Source organism: Eptesicus fuscus, chromosome 5 (assembly GCF_027574615.1).
Source record: "Eptesicus fuscus isolate TK198812 chromosome 5, DD_ASM_mEF_20220401, whole genome shotgun sequence".
In the NCBI taxonomy this organism is placed as follows: Eukaryota; Metazoa; Chordata; class Mammalia; order Chiroptera; family Vespertilionidae; genus Eptesicus; species Eptesicus fuscus.
The window spans coordinates 1,871,038-1,886,536 of NC_072477.1; the positions used below are offsets into that span (position 1 = coordinate 1,871,038).

General features: G+C 48.2%; 1 protein-coding gene across 1 annotated transcript in view; it reads right to left on the reverse strand.

Annotated features, from left to right (window-relative positions):
- The window catches only part of RCOR1 (REST corepressor 1), a 96,652-nt gene that overhangs the window by 51,503 nt on the left and 29,650 nt on the right, over positions 1–15,499 (reverse strand). The gene's annotated exons all lie outside the window — the stretch shown is intronic.

Here is a 15,499-nt window from a genome sequence, read left to right on the forward strand (position 1 = left end):
CGGCTGCCTGCCCCAATCGTCCCTCAGGAGCAGGGGGAGGTGGAGAAGCCCTGAGGGGCGATCGGGGCTGGCAGCTGCTGCTCGCACCTGCTGACGGCGCCGAGCAATCGGGGACGGTGCTGGGCTCTGGCAGCGGGTGTGAGCGGCAGCTCTGGTGCTGGCAGCGGGTGCAAGCTGGGCCGGCGCCGGCAGCAGGTGCGGCAGCAGGTGGGACCGCGATGCACGGAAGCAAAGAATTTTCAGTAACCACCAGAGGCTCGCCCCGATGACAGCGACCGGCGCCCTGCCTTGGTCTGGCGCCCCCTGCTCACCTGCTCCATCATCCCGCTGCGGCCGATGCCCACCATGTTCCGTGCTCTGCTGCCTGCTGCGGACACAAACCATGTTCCGCACACACACCCTGGTGGTCAGCACACGTCATAGTGACCGGTTGTTCGGTTGTTCTGCCATTCAGTCTATTTGCATATTAAGAGTTTTATATACTAGTATAGATAGATAGACTTATTCTAATTATTTTCCTTTAAGTGTGCACGAATCCGTGCACCAGGCCACTAGTTCTAAATAAAAAGTTTACCTCGAATCCCAGGCCCTACACAATCTGACCAGGCTACCTGTCTTCCCCTGTCCCATTCTCGGGATTCACCTATCCCCCACATGGTAATTCCTCTGCCTGCCTTTTCATTTTCTCACATCTTCCCCCTTACACCTTCTTCTCGCTGCAATATCCCTCCCCATCTTTCCCCACCAGCTGGCTTCTACTAATTTTTCAGGACAGCCCACAGAGCGCCGTCTTTGGAAAGTCTGCTCTGACTCTCAGTCCAGGTTGCAATGCTCCCTCCTCAGTACTCCACACCACTGAGGACCGTCCTCTCCCACAGCTTAGACGCATCATTAATGGTTTGCACAGAGACGCCTGCTGTTGCGGAAAGAAGGCCACTGTAAGTAAGACTCAGCTGGTACTGTACTGCAGTGCCCCTATCCACAGGGGCTCGTTCCCAGACCCCTAGTGGTGCCCGAAACGGCACAAGGTACCGAAACCTCTGCATACTGTGTTTCTTCCATACTTGCATATCTATGACAAAGTTTAGTTTATAAATTAGGGGCAGTAAGAAATTGACAAGAATAACTAATAATAAAATAGAACAATTACAGCAATACACTGTCTTACAAGTTACATGAATGTGTGCCCTGTGCGTGTGCGTGTGTGCCCCTCTCTCTCTGATAATCAATCTGGTCACGGAGACGGCAACTAAGTGACTAACCGGCTGGGAGCACATATAGCGTGGGTACGCGGGACATAGGTATGATTCACACCCGGGCAGGACAAAGCAGGACGGAGCAAGATTTCATCACACTACTCAGAATGGCAGGCAATTTAAAACGTACTCATTGTTCATTTCTGGTATTTTTTCATTTAATATTTTGGGACCACAGTGAACCTGTGGATAAGGGGGATCTACTGTAATTATTATTAGTGGCTTTGGGATCAGTAAGATCTCATTGTAATACACAAAATAACCCTATGAGATAGGATGTTCTACTTTGTTTGAAAGAGGGGTGAAGTGACTTGTGCTAGAGCCCAGCACTGCCTGGGATCGGAGTTCCTCTCTGAGACTACACCAGGCTGGTCTGAACCCCTCTGCCACTCTGTCACTAAGTGACGATGAACTCAGCTTCATCGACCCCTGTTGGAAAATGGGGAGATAACACCTGCCTTCTGCACCCAGGCTTCTGTGAGGATTACAAAAGGCACATATTACGTGCCTGGTACATACTTAATAACCATAAGTAATGGCAATTATTCTCTTCTGTCTCCCTTGCTAGGCTGAGCTTCTTGAGACCTCTGTATCTTCACTGTCGGGCACATTATAGGTGTTTCATAAAAGCTGAATAAATTTGTTTAAAATATATTTTTATTCATTTTATGAGGGAAAGAGAGATAGAAACATCAATGATGAGAATCATTGTTCGGCTGCCTGCTGCACACCCCAACCTGGGGATCGAGCCCACAAACCGGGCCTGTGCCCTGACCAGGAATCGAGCCGTGACCTCCTGGTTCATAGGTCGACGCTCAACTACAGAGCCACGCCACCCGGACAAAGCTGAATAAATTAGTATGCACAAAGTAACAAGTCAGGTGCCCAATTGATAGAAAGTTCTAGAAAGGGAGCAGCACACTGTTCTATTCCCTTTCTTTCACTGCAGCTGTCCAGATGGACAAGCGTGAGAACCAACAGGTTGGACGACTCCTGTAGCCCTGCCCTCCAGAGCGCAGCCCTCACCCCACCGCCCGCCCTCTGCCAGCTAGCACCCTGCCCTCAGCAGGCATCGACCACCTGCAGGGGGGAGGCCATTTCAAACACGCGTGCTCACGCTAGTCCACGCGGACAGCCGCGGCGAAGCCTCCCCGAGAACGGGTGGCATCCCTGTCCCGTAATGAGTCCGGCCAGGGCCTGGTCTGTGGGCCTTTCCTAATTCTGAGAAGGAAGTTAGGTGCTAACCCAATGCTGCAAAGTGAGCTCTGTCTACACTACGAACTGGAGCTGTGTCTCCGTTTCCTTCTAGCTCAGAGCATCTTATTTCCTCCCTTCTCCCTGCCCACAGGGTCCGAGTCAGTCTTCTCTAGAGAAAACACTGTCCCCCCGTTACTAATTTATCCGACTCATCACTGAACACCAATGTGGTATCACCACGTGCAACCCTGACACCAAAGCGAAGGGGACAAGGCCCTTGGGAGGCCAGCCGGTCTCACAGCGGATGTTTCACACTCTGGACCCTCTGTTTTCCTTCAGGCTGTTCCACCAGGACTGCCCCACGCACACTAGTCAGGGCAGAGCCACGCGGGCCGCCCGGCCCCGGCCGACCCTCCCTCCACAGCTAACGCCCCGGAGCGCTGGGTTCCCGGCGTACGGGTGACGTTCACCCCATGCTGGCGTCTATTCCGTGTGCAGCAGCACGGGTCTGAAACAATGTGCACCCCCAACCGAACCTGACTGCTCGGAAACGCTCAACAACCGCCACGCCTTCAGCCGGGCGTCCTCTTGGTGCTGGTGGAGGGTCTTGGCTTCAACGTGTGAAAGGCCGTGTCTGGAAGCGCGATAGAGCGAGGTCCGCCTGTGCGGGGTCACCGGCGCTCCCCCCGGAAGAGCCCCTCAGCCCACAGGGTGCGGGTACCAGCCCATGCCCCGCGGCCCGGGAAGCTCCCCTTCCCCAGCAGCTAGCCGAGGCCAGCCCTTTACCACCACCCCGTTATTGGCGTTTCCTCCAAGAGGCGAGTCAGGAGAAGAGGACATGGAGCTCTTCCCCAGGTTTGGCAGCGCAAGCCGATAGGAAGGGCTGCAGGCTGGCTCGGTCCGGGCTTCCGGAAGGCAGGCAGTGCGCACTGTGTCCCAAAGTCACCCACAAAGCCGTTCACCCCGTGCTGCTGGCGTGGCGAGGCCAGGGGCCAGGCCCCGTGTCCCACAGGGGCCATCCCAGCGCGGGGTGCAGCCCTGGCGGGGGCTCAGCTGATGGGAGTGTTGGCCCGGAAAGGTTGCAGGTTTGATTCCCAGTCAGGGCACAGACCTAGGCTGCGGGTTCGATCCCTGGTCAGGGCGAGTAAGGGAGGCAATCAATTGGTATTTCTCTCTCATCATTGGTCCTTCCTCTCTCCCCGCCTTCTGTCTCTAAAAGCAGTAAAAGCATATCCTTGAGTGAAAACTTAAAAAAAAGAAAAGAAAGAAACTACGCACACATCAGAGGCAGCTGTGGAGGCCTTCCAATGACGGGGGACAACGTGTGGGTCACTGCAGCCACGTCAGCTCTGACCCTGGGAATCAGTGGCGTCCTCACAGCCCGCTTGGGTCCCGAGCTCATGCCTATGGCTTCCCTCACGGAGTCCACCTGTTGTGCATTTGGTCCTCCAGATACAGAAGTAAAACAGCCGGTTACAAAGAAGGGCTGGATTACAGAACCGCCCAGCGTCACGACTCACGGCCAGGGAAAGTTCTCCCCGTAAATGCAGCCGCCGCTCGGCACTAAACCCGGCCCGCCCGCAGGCCCCCTCCTCCTGAGCGCACCTCCTGCCCTTGGCTTTCCCGAAGCTTCACACGTGATAAATGATCATGCTGGTGACTGAATTTTTCTGAATGAGAAACTATTTCTTCCCTCTGAAGTCTATGAGGTTAGAGCAGTGATGGCGAACCTGTGACACGCGTGTCAGCACTGACACGCGCAGCCATTTCTGATGACACGGGGCCGCTGAGGCGGCCGCATGCCGAGGATGAAACATTTGTGAAATAATGTTTTTTCCTCAAAGTGACACACTACCCGAGTTCTGCTCAGTTTTTTGGCGAAGTCTGACACACCAAGCTCCAAAGGTTGCCCATCACTGGGTTAGAGGATGCTGGAAGATAAAGCCACTGACACAGTTTGATGAAAGACAAATAAATGAAAATTCATTCTTTTGGTGGAATAAAAAATAGCACAAAGGATCAGATTTTTGAAATTATTACTGACTTTCCCATAACTAATGCAGAGGCGTGAAGATTTTATTAGATTCCTACCTCCACAGCGCGCTTTACCAAGTGCGTGGCCCCTCTGAAAGTGTGGCCACTCCTGGTCCCACACAGTCTGAAAAAAGCCCTATTGCAGCCTGACCATTCCTCACTGTGCCGGCCCCACGGACCCAGAGCAATGGAAAGAACTCTGTACCCAAGCTCCAGAGAGCACAGACCAGAACACCAAGGAGACTTCCCACTGTGACTTAAAATGCGGACTAGGGGATTCCTCTCTTCTCGATGTATGATGCTCTGCAAACAGTTTAATAATAGACTTTTGGCCCTGGCCGGTTTGGCTCAATGGATAGAGCTTCGGCCTGTGGACTGAAAGGGTCCCGGGTTCGATTCCGGTCAAAGGCACATGCCCAGGTAGTGGGCTTGAGGCAGCCAATCAATGATTCTCTCTCATCATTGATGTTTCAATCTCTCTCTCTCTCCCTTCCTCTCTCTGAAATCAATAAAAATATATTAAAAAATAATAATAATAATAGACTTTTGGGGGTGCCATTTCATCCCTGCAGGCAATGGTCTTCCATTGTCCACGCAGCCTGGAGCTGCAGCCGGCACCATTCTATTTCAGACAGTAGCGCCTTGACAAAACAAACCTCGAGCCCAGAAGAGCACAGCAACATCACATACACAGCTGTGTTGGCTGCTTTATTTTAATAACAAATCTGAACCAATTTATAAGACTTTTTTATACAACTCATATCATATTGAGGAAACAACCATCTTTAACATCATACTTGAGGATGAAAACTCTCATTAGCACACTGCCCTGATAATATCACACTTTAACAATGGCGGAAAGCCAACGGCTGTCACCTTCTTACTACCAGTCACAAAAGAGGAGGCATAGCTCTTATTTTCTTAATTTAGAACAGACTGAAAAGCTAACTTTATTATACAAGATACAAAAAGAAACTTATTTTTGCCCAAAGAGTAACCTATACAAAAGTATCTATGCAAATTTTCATCTGTTATAAATCACTTACAAATCACTTAAATATCATATTGTACATTAAATTCATAGAGCTATACAACCTATAGATTCAATACAATTCCTATCAAGATACCAATGGCATATTTCACAGAACTAGAAAAAATATTCCAAAAATTTATATGGAACTACAAAACGACCCTGAATAACCACAGCAATCTTGAGAAAAGAGAACAAAGTTGGAGGACTCACAGTATCTGATATCAAACTATATTACAGGGCTATAGTAATTAAAACAGCATGGTACTGGCATAAAAACAGACATGCAAATCATAGAAAAGAATAGCGAGCCCAGAAATAAATCCATGCCTTTATGGCCAATTAATACATTTGACAAAGAAGACAAAAAACATACAATGGGGTAAAAGTAGTCTATTCTAAAAATTATGTTGGGAAAATTGGACAGATACATGCAAAATAATGAAATGAGACTACCTACTTACAACGTACACAAGAATAAACTCAAAATGGATAAAAGACTTAAGTGTTAGACTTGAAACCATAAAAACTCTACAAGAAAAATAGGCAGTAAAATCTCAGACATTTCTTGTAGCAGTATTTTTTCTCATATAGCGCCTTGGGCAAGGGCAACAAAAGAAAAAATAAACAAATGGGACCACATCAAACTAAAGAGTTTTTGCACAGCAAAGGACACCATCAACATGAGAAGACAACCCACTGAACAGGAAAACATATTCATCAGTGATACACCTGGTAAGGGGTTAATATCCAAAATTTATAAAGAACTTACAAAACACCACACACACACACACACACACACACACACACACACACACACACACACAACACTCCAATTAAAAAATGGGCCAAGGACCTGAACAGACACTTCTCCAAAGAGGACATACAGATGGCTAACAGACATATGAAAACATGCTCAATGTCACTGATCAGAGACATGCACATTAAAACCACAAGGAGATACAGCCTCATGCCTGTGAGAATGGCTGTCATCAATAAATCAACAAACAGCCCTGGCTGGTTTGGCTCAGAGGATAGAGTGTCAGCCTGCGGACTGAAGGGTCCCAGGTTCTGTTCCAGTCAAGGGCACATGCCCAGGTTGAGGGCTCGATCCAAGTGGGGGGCGTGTGGGAGGTGGCTGATCGATGATTCTCTCTCAACACTGATGTTTCTATCTCTCTCTTCCTTTCCCTTCCTCTCTGAAATCAATTAAAAAATAAAATAAATAAAAATAAATCAACAAACAAGTGCTGGTGAGGATGTGGAGCAAAGGGAACCCTCGTGCACTGCTGGTGGGAATGCAGACTGGTGCAGCCACTGTGGACAACAGTACAAAGTTTCCTCAAAAAACTAAAAAAGGAACTGATTTATGACACAATGATTCCACTTCTGGGAATTTGTCCAAAGAAACACAAAACACTAATTTGAAAGAATACATGTGCCCTGGCTGGGAGCTCAGTTGGTTAGAGCTTTGTTCCAATTCCCAAGGTTGTGGATTTGTTCCCCAGTCAGGGCACATGCAAGAATCAACCAGTGAATACTTAAGTGGAGCAGCAAATCGATGTGTCCCTCCCCGCGCCCCCACTTTTTCTCACTTGTCAATAAATAGAATTTTAAAAATAAATAAATAGCCCTGGCTGGTGTGGCTGTCAGCAGGAGCATCATCCTGTACACCAAGCATGTCAAACTCAAAGGCTAACATGGCAAAATAAACAAGGTTTAAGTTTACGTGGGCCTCAAAAAAACAAAAGCTTCCAGAGAAACCAAGATGGCGCCATAGGTAAACACCTGAACTTGCTGCCTCGCACAACCACTTCAAAACTACAACTAGAAGACAAAACGGACATCATCCAGAACCACAGGAAGGCTGGCTGAGTGGAAATTCTACAACTAGAAGGGAAGAGAAAAGCACACTGAGACTCAGAGGAGGTGCGGAAGTGAAGTGCGGAGGTACGGAGGCGGGCGCACAGAAAGGGCTGGCTACTGAGGATGAGGTTGTCTTTTTCAATCAGGAGGGAGATACAAGCTCCTGACTGCTCTGAACTCCAATTCTGGGAGAGACTCTGGGGACCCAGACTCATACGGGGAGAAACTGGACTGTCTGGCATTGGGCTGGAACACGAGGGCGGCTTTCTCTCAGAGGTGCTTGCAGTAATTACCGCGGGACCCTAAGACCGGGGTCCTCTTAGGGCAGGGCTGACAGTCAGCCATTGCTGTTTGCTCCGCCCTGTTGATTCCCTGAGACCCTGCCCCACCCAATTTACAACCCCACCCAAGCTGTGTGCAGAGGCTTTTGCATGTGAATGGCCTGGCCTTTTGCAATCTAAAATTACCTAACAAACTGCAGCTGGGTCAGAGAGCCCCAGAACTTCCAGAAGAAGGCCCAAGGCCCCACAGCAGCTTGCATTGCTTCACAGCTGGGCCTTATCTGGGCACCTCCAAACCCCAAACAAAGAAGAGGAATCTGCAGATCTCTCTGTAGCTCCTGCTGGGTGGCTTCAGGCAGAGGCTAAATTTGCACCTCCTTGGAGTTCCAAGAGCCAGTGCACCCAGTGGTCAGAGTGAGACCATCCAGATTACAACTCTTCAGATCCATAAGGGACACACTCAGGGGGCAGACTCAGTGAGCACCAAAGCCCCACTGAAGCAAGTCTTGCCCCATGAGGGTGTCTCTAGCACAATTCTCCAATAGTAGACACAACTGATCCTCACAGCTAATTGGCCTGGAGGTCAATTCCTCCCAGTGATACCAACAACAATCAACGCTTAACTACAACAAGACTGTGCACACAGCCCACAAAGGGGTGCACCAAGAGTGTCCACCTCAGGTAACTGGGGAGGCTGAGCCACTGGGCCCTATAGGACACCTAGCACACAAAGCCACTCTATCAACACAGGGAAGCAGCCAAAATGCGGAGACAAAGAAACAGGTCACAAATGACAGAAATGGAGGAAAGCAAACTACTGGGTATAGAGTTCAAAACCACGGTTATAAGGTTACTCAAGAATCTTCTAGAAACCTCCAAGAAATTTAGTGAGATCCTCGAGGATATGAAAAAGGACCAACTAGAAATTAAGCATACACTGACTGAAATAAAGAATAATATACAGAGATCCAACAGCAGACTAGAGGATCCCAAGAATAAAGTCAAAGATTTGAAATACAAAGAAGCAAAAAACACCCAACCGGAAAAGAAAAAAGAATCCAAAAATATGAAGATAGTGTAAGGAGCCTCTGGGACAACTTCAAGCGTACCAACATCCGAATTATGGGGGTGCCAGAAGAAGAGAGAAAGATATTGAAAACATATTTGAAGAAATAATGACAGAAAACTTGCCCTACCTGGTGAAAGAAATAGACTTACATGTCCAGGAAGCACAGAGAACCCCAAACAAGAGGAATGCAAAGAGGACCACACCAAGACACATCATAATTAAAATGCCAAGAACAAAATACAAAGAGAGAATATTAAAAGTAGCAAGAGAAAAACAGTTACCTACAAGGGAGTACCCATACAATTGTCAGCTGATTTCTCAACAGAAACTATGCAGGCCAGATGGGAGTAGCAAGAAATATTCAAAGTGATGAATAGCAAGAACCTACAACCAAGACTACTCTACCCAGCAAAGCTATCATTCAGAATTGAAGGTCAGATAAAGAGCTTCACAGATAAGAAAAAGCTAAAGAAGTTCATCAACACCAAACCAGTATTATATGAAATGCTGAAAGGTACTCTTCAAGAAGAGGAAGAAGAAAAAGGTAAAGATATCTATCAACAAGTGAATCTAAAAATCGAGTGATAAAAAAAATCGAGTGATTAAAAAAATCTGATGAACAGAATAAACTGGTGAATATAATAGAATCAGGGGCATAGAAAGGGAGTGGACTGACAATTCTCGGGGGGAAGGGGGTGTGAGGGAAGAGACTGGACAAAAAAATCGTACACCTATGGATGAGGACCGGGGGGGGGGGGGGGGGTAAGGGCAGAGGGTGGGGTGGGAACCAGGTGGAGGGAAGCTATGGGGGGAAAAAGAGAAACAAATGTAATAATCTGAACAATAAAAATTTATTTAAAAAAAAACAAAGAAACAAAAGCTTCCATTTTCATAGAAACATTGGTTTATTTCGACAGAGACATACTGAATACAAAGGGCTGAAATAAATGAGTAATTGTTAACATAAAATAGAACATTTTAATAAAAATTAATATTTTTTTCTTGAACATTAACTTACCAGACACTGAATAACTGCACAAATTAGTAAGTGTAACGCAAATAAACCTATTTTTCTTGTTTTCCGAAAGTGAAATATTCCTGTTGCACACACCAAACAAGTCAGTACAAGACTAATGACGTGGCAATCCGCTGCTAAAATATTTGCTGCTGGTATTAGTGGAGAGAAATGGTGCGCCTGTGTATAAGGCGTGTAGGGAAATGACTGTAACACGATTATAGTAATCGGTCATTAGCGAATGTTGTAGTTCGTTATTAATAACTGGAAGCCCAGTGCACAAAATTTGTGCACTGGAGGGGGGGGGGATCCCTCAGCCCGGCCTGTGCCCTCTCGCAGTCCAGAAGCCCTTGGGGGGTGTCTCGCAGTCCGGGACCCCTCGCTCCTTACCACTGCCTGCTTGCTGCTCCTTACCGCTCAGCTTGCTGCTCCTTAGTGCTGCCGCGGAGGCTGGAGAGGCTCCCGCCACGGCCCCTGCGCTCACCAGCCGTGACCCCAGCTTCTGGCTGAGCGGAGCTCCCCTGTGGGAGCGCACTGACCACCAGGGGGCAGCTCCTGTGTTTAGCGTCTGTCCCCTGGTGGTCAGAATGCATCATAGTGACTGGTCATTCTGGTAGTTCCACCGTATTGGTCGCTTAGGCTTTTATTATATAGATTAAGTATAACAAGATATTGTAAAAATTAAGTTACAACATTTTTATTAAAACATTTCTCACACACCATTATATTGGCTGGGCCGCAAAAACATTCCTTGTGGGCCACATGTGGCCCGCAGGCCGCGAGTTTGACATGCTTGCTGTACACCAAAAGGTGGTGGGTTTGATCCTTGGTCAGGGCTCATACTCGGGTTGCATTGTGGGTTCAATCTCCAGATAGGCCAGATACAGGAGGCAACAGATTGATGTTTCTCTCTCATATCAATCTTTTTTCTCTCTCTCTCTCTCCCCCCCTCTCTCTAACATCAATAAAAATATCTTTGAGTGAGGATTTTAAAAAGAATGGATAAGACTGAAAGTTTTGTTTATACTCCAGGTAGGTTTCCAGGGTGATGATAGTCTAATTACATACCAATTATGAAGTTCTTTTCATCTTCAAAGCCATTAACTAATAAATCCTCACAGCACCTCTGTGTTATAGCAATCTTCTTCTGAAGTGAAAACTGCCTCACTAGAAAGGTTAGTATAAATTAGCTCCAAGTGGAGTAAATCAGTTTTAGATTAGGGTAAAATACTTGAGTTTAAGGCACCTAACAAAAAGTCAATATGCCGTATGCCGTAAGCATGAGCGGATGAAGTCACCTAGGACTTGCGTGAGAACAACCCAGGAGGGAAACCCTACGTGTGGACACTCGGCGCACACATCAGCATCCATACAGTGATGAGAAGCATTTTGTAAAAATATCTTCGGAACCCTTTGCCACAGGTATGTGTTTGGGTTTACATGGTCAACCTGGTGAAATTATAAGAGAAAAAACAAGCCTAGAGGAATGTTTTTTAATATCTGAGCAAAGTGAATTCAAATAATGAAAATAACTAATTTTTACTCAAATGAATGGGTTCGCTATGAAACATTACAACTTACACAAGCTTAATTTTAAAATCTGGTTAGCAGTTTTTTTCATCTTTTTTATTTTATATACACTACTAATGAGAGGGAGAGAAGGGACAAGATAAAAGGAAATATTTATTGCTCATCTATTATGTGCCAGGCACTTAGCTTGTAATCATCCTATCCTATATAATAAAAGCGTAATATGCAAATCAACCGAATGGCAGAACTACTGGTTGCCTTAACACGCACTGACCACCAGGGGGCAGACGCTCAGTGCAGGAGCTGCCCCCTGGTGGTCAGTGTGCTCCCACAGGGGGAGTGCGCTCATTATTACAGGCTCATTTTGGGCACCCTGTTTTTGCTGGCACTAATGATTGTCCTTTTTCCTTGCTTGGTTTTCTGCAAACCTCACACTACTAGTAATTTACTCCCAATCTTCCACGAAAAGTATAAATCTCAGCACATCAGGCTCATCTGCCAGCTGTTCATTTCTCAAGAGCGTCCCTCTGGAGCCCTGGCCCCTGGCCAATCGGGGCTGGCTGGTTGCTGCCTGCACAGCTACTACCCCAAGATTTCTCTTTGCATCCCTCTAGGGATCCCCTTCTCCTTAGCTCCTTGTTGAATTCCATTACCTGGATCTGGGTCCCGTGTCTGAGCTAAGCTTTCAAGATGGAGCAAATAGGCGACTACATTGAGGATAATGAGAACCAGGACCCTCCTCACTGTCAAAGGAGCGCTAGGAAAAAGAAGAGTGAGGCCAGAAGGCACCCTATGGAGCTGGACCAAAAATGGGGGCACGGATGATCATGCTTTCTGACATGTATAACCGCAGAGGCTTAGAAACAGATACTAGATGTGCAGACATCTACACCAGGTCTGGTTCCCAGTTCTCAGGCCTGGAAGCAATGACGCCTGCGGCCCCGAGCACAGGCACTGCCCAGGTCTTGGTCTATGAACTCTCCTCCCCTCAGGAGAGTCGGTGCTCCTTAAGGAAAGCACTGGCTCACGCCCGGGGCAGGGGACATACAACATGGACTTGGAATGTTTTCATAGGCCAGCATGTGCTGAAGAATGGCGGAGGTCTGTCAACAGGACACGAGCCGGCTCAAAGGGGCTCCCACTGGCCAAATATGGACTCATCTGAGCATCAAATAAATATGACAGTTATGAGCGGTAACTCTTTGAGTAAGGTGGAAAACCGTGAGTCCACACTTATAAAAATAAAGGAGTAAATAAAAGACAGAATTTACAGCCACAAACTGCTTCCTCACAAAATATTACACAGTAATACAAAATACTTTTAAATAATTCTACGTGGAGAACTGTGGCAGACACTGAGGAACAAAAACTTATTCTCAAATGGTCCCCAAAAGGGTGCACACTATAGAGAGGCATGGACTCCCCCGCTGGAGGTGCTCCCTCCGGCGTGCGGACCCTGCGGCCACGGCTGTGGCTCCACTGTCCCCTGGAAGGTTGCGGGACGCTCTACTCTCTGTTGTGAGATACTGGGACGTACAGACTTATTTTTGCTTTTATTCATTGTGCTGGGCACGTGGTGGTCTGTTTAATCTGGAGACTTGTGACCTTCAGTTCTGGGAAATGTTTAAATGGTAATTTAATCACTGTTCCCTCTCGGTTTCCTTTTTTCTCTCTCTGGAGGACACCTAGTAATGCAGATGTTGGGTCTCCTGAACTGATCCATTACCTCTGACATATTCCTTTCTGTTTTGTTCTTCTATTACATTATGCCATAATTGCTTTAATTCTCTCCCCCCTACACACACACACACACACACACACACCACACACACACAGACATACACACACACACACACACATACACACACACACACACACCATCTGAAAAATGCACACCTAATACTTAACTCCTTCAGTGTGCGCCTCCTAAGAAGGGCATTCTCCTGCAGGACCACAGTGCACTGCTGTGTGTGATTAACATTAGTTCACTTCCACTTAACATGCAGTCCATGTCCACTTTTCCACATTTCCGCTTCCCACCTCAAACAGTATTTCTCAATCAAGAGTCCAATGGAGGCTCAGACACTGTCCGTCCTCTTTTCATGCGTCCGTTTGCCTGCTCCTCTCTGGAGGATCAGTCGGCTTCCCATGGAAAGTTCCCTGCCGCCCCACTTCCAGGACCTCCCTCCCAGTCTCTAAAGGAGCCCTGTTTGTGCCGTCCTGGTTTGGGGTCATGGGTTTAACATGTCTTTCCGTTCTTTAAGCCTTTCATTTTTGAAGGTGAACTTTTCTTCTGCAACTTGCTTGCGTGTCCTGTTTCTTCATTCGGTTCCTTTCATGTGTTTGTGTCAGACTTCGAGGCTTCCTTCAGATCATGATGGCCTGGACTGTTCAGCCGCAGCTGGAAGGAAGCACTAACTAAAAAGCGGGTTTTCGTCTCGTGTGAAGAAAAGCAGCGAGGCCTGCCTGCGGGGGGAGCAGACAGGGGTCTGTTTCGCTAAGAGCCGGGAGGCTGTATTTCCTAAAGGACCACACCCCTAGCTCCCACAGGGCCTCCTCACAGTGGGACCAGCTGAGCTCTGGCCTTCAGAAGAGGAGGGCCCTGCTTCCTCCCCTTGAACCTGAGCCAGCCTGTGGCCACCGCAGACGTGATGTGCTATGCCTCCGGAGAGTAAGTCGTGAAGAGAGGACCGTGCTGCCTGACTCCTTGGGACACAGACTCTGGCATCTGGGCAGAGAGCATGGTGCAGGCCACCTGAGCGGGCGCCCGGAGAAGCAGCGCAGCCGGCGCACACAGGGACCCTGGAGGGGCCCGGACACACGCAGGGAGGAGCCCGGGTGGGCACGCTGCCTCCTCCCCTGCCCCGCGCCCACTGCTACTCTTCCAGCTCCACCAGCTGACTGCAACACACAGTGACCTGAGCCAGAATCACCCAGCCAAGCTCTCCCAACCGCCCGGCCCTGGAAACCATGAATTATATGAAGTCACCTAATTTGGGGGGGGGGTCATTTTTTAGGCAGGAAGATTAATGGGGCAGATTTGGGCACCTGCAAGGGAGCAGCTGCTGCAACCAAACCTAGAGCACGTGGAACTGGCTTTGGGACGGCAGCAGGTGGACACGCCTGGCGGAGGCTCTGAAGACTTGAGGGGCCGCCACAGGAGACGACCGCAGGGGAGTGAGGAAGCGATGGCTGTAGGCCGGAGAAAAGGCACCCCTGTTACGAGGTGTGGGAAATGCGGCTGCAGTAAAAGGGAAAACAGGAAATGTGCCCAATGGACCCCATGACCTCTCCGAGGAGACTTCAGGCAGGTCCTGAGCACCAGCAGTGCCTTCACACGGCCTCGGATAAGGTGAGAGCTGGGCGCACAGGCTGTCAAAAACAAAGGGCTCAGTGGAGAGAGTGTCGGCCTGCGGACCAAAGTCTCGGGTTCAATTCTGGTCAAAGGCATGTACCTTGGTTGCAGGCTCCTCCCCAGCCCGGACCCTGGTCAGGACTCATGCAGGAGGCAACCCATCGATGTGTTTCTCTCACATCCATGTTTCTCTGTCTTTCCCTCTCTCTCCCACTCTCTCTCTAAAAATCAATGGAAAAGCCCGGCCGGCGTGGCTCAGTGGCTGAGCGACGACCTATGAACCAGGAGGTCACAGTTCGATTCCCAGTCAGGGCACAGGGCCGGGTTGCGGGATCGATCCCCAGTGGGGGACGTGCAGGAGGCAGCCGATCAATGATTCTCTCTCATATTAATGTTTCTATCTCTCCCTCTCCCTCTCTCTTCTTCTCTGAAATCAATAAAAACATTTAAATAAAAAATAAATAAAAATCAATGGAAAAATATCCTCGGGTAAGGATTAAAAAAATTTTAATAAAAAATAAAGGGGTCAGGACTTGCTGGGTTAAAAAGGGGTATTTCTCATCCTCAGCATGTTCTGAAGGCAAAACAATTCTCAAAATAAGAAATGGCTGCGGGGGGGGGCGGGTAGGGGGGGGTCAAATCCAGGTTATGATTGGGTAACTTTATTAAAAAGTCAGAAAGATCCAAGGAAGTTTCAAATTGGCATTTCCAACAGACCCAGGGCCTTCTAAAGATCTTAAGGGCCACCTCTGAAGATCCCCTCCACTTAAACAGCGGAGCTTCTAACACTGTTCCAAGTGGCTCTCCACAGCAGACTCACACGGAGCCAAGGAAGCGAAGGACTTACCACAGAGATGTGTAAGTGT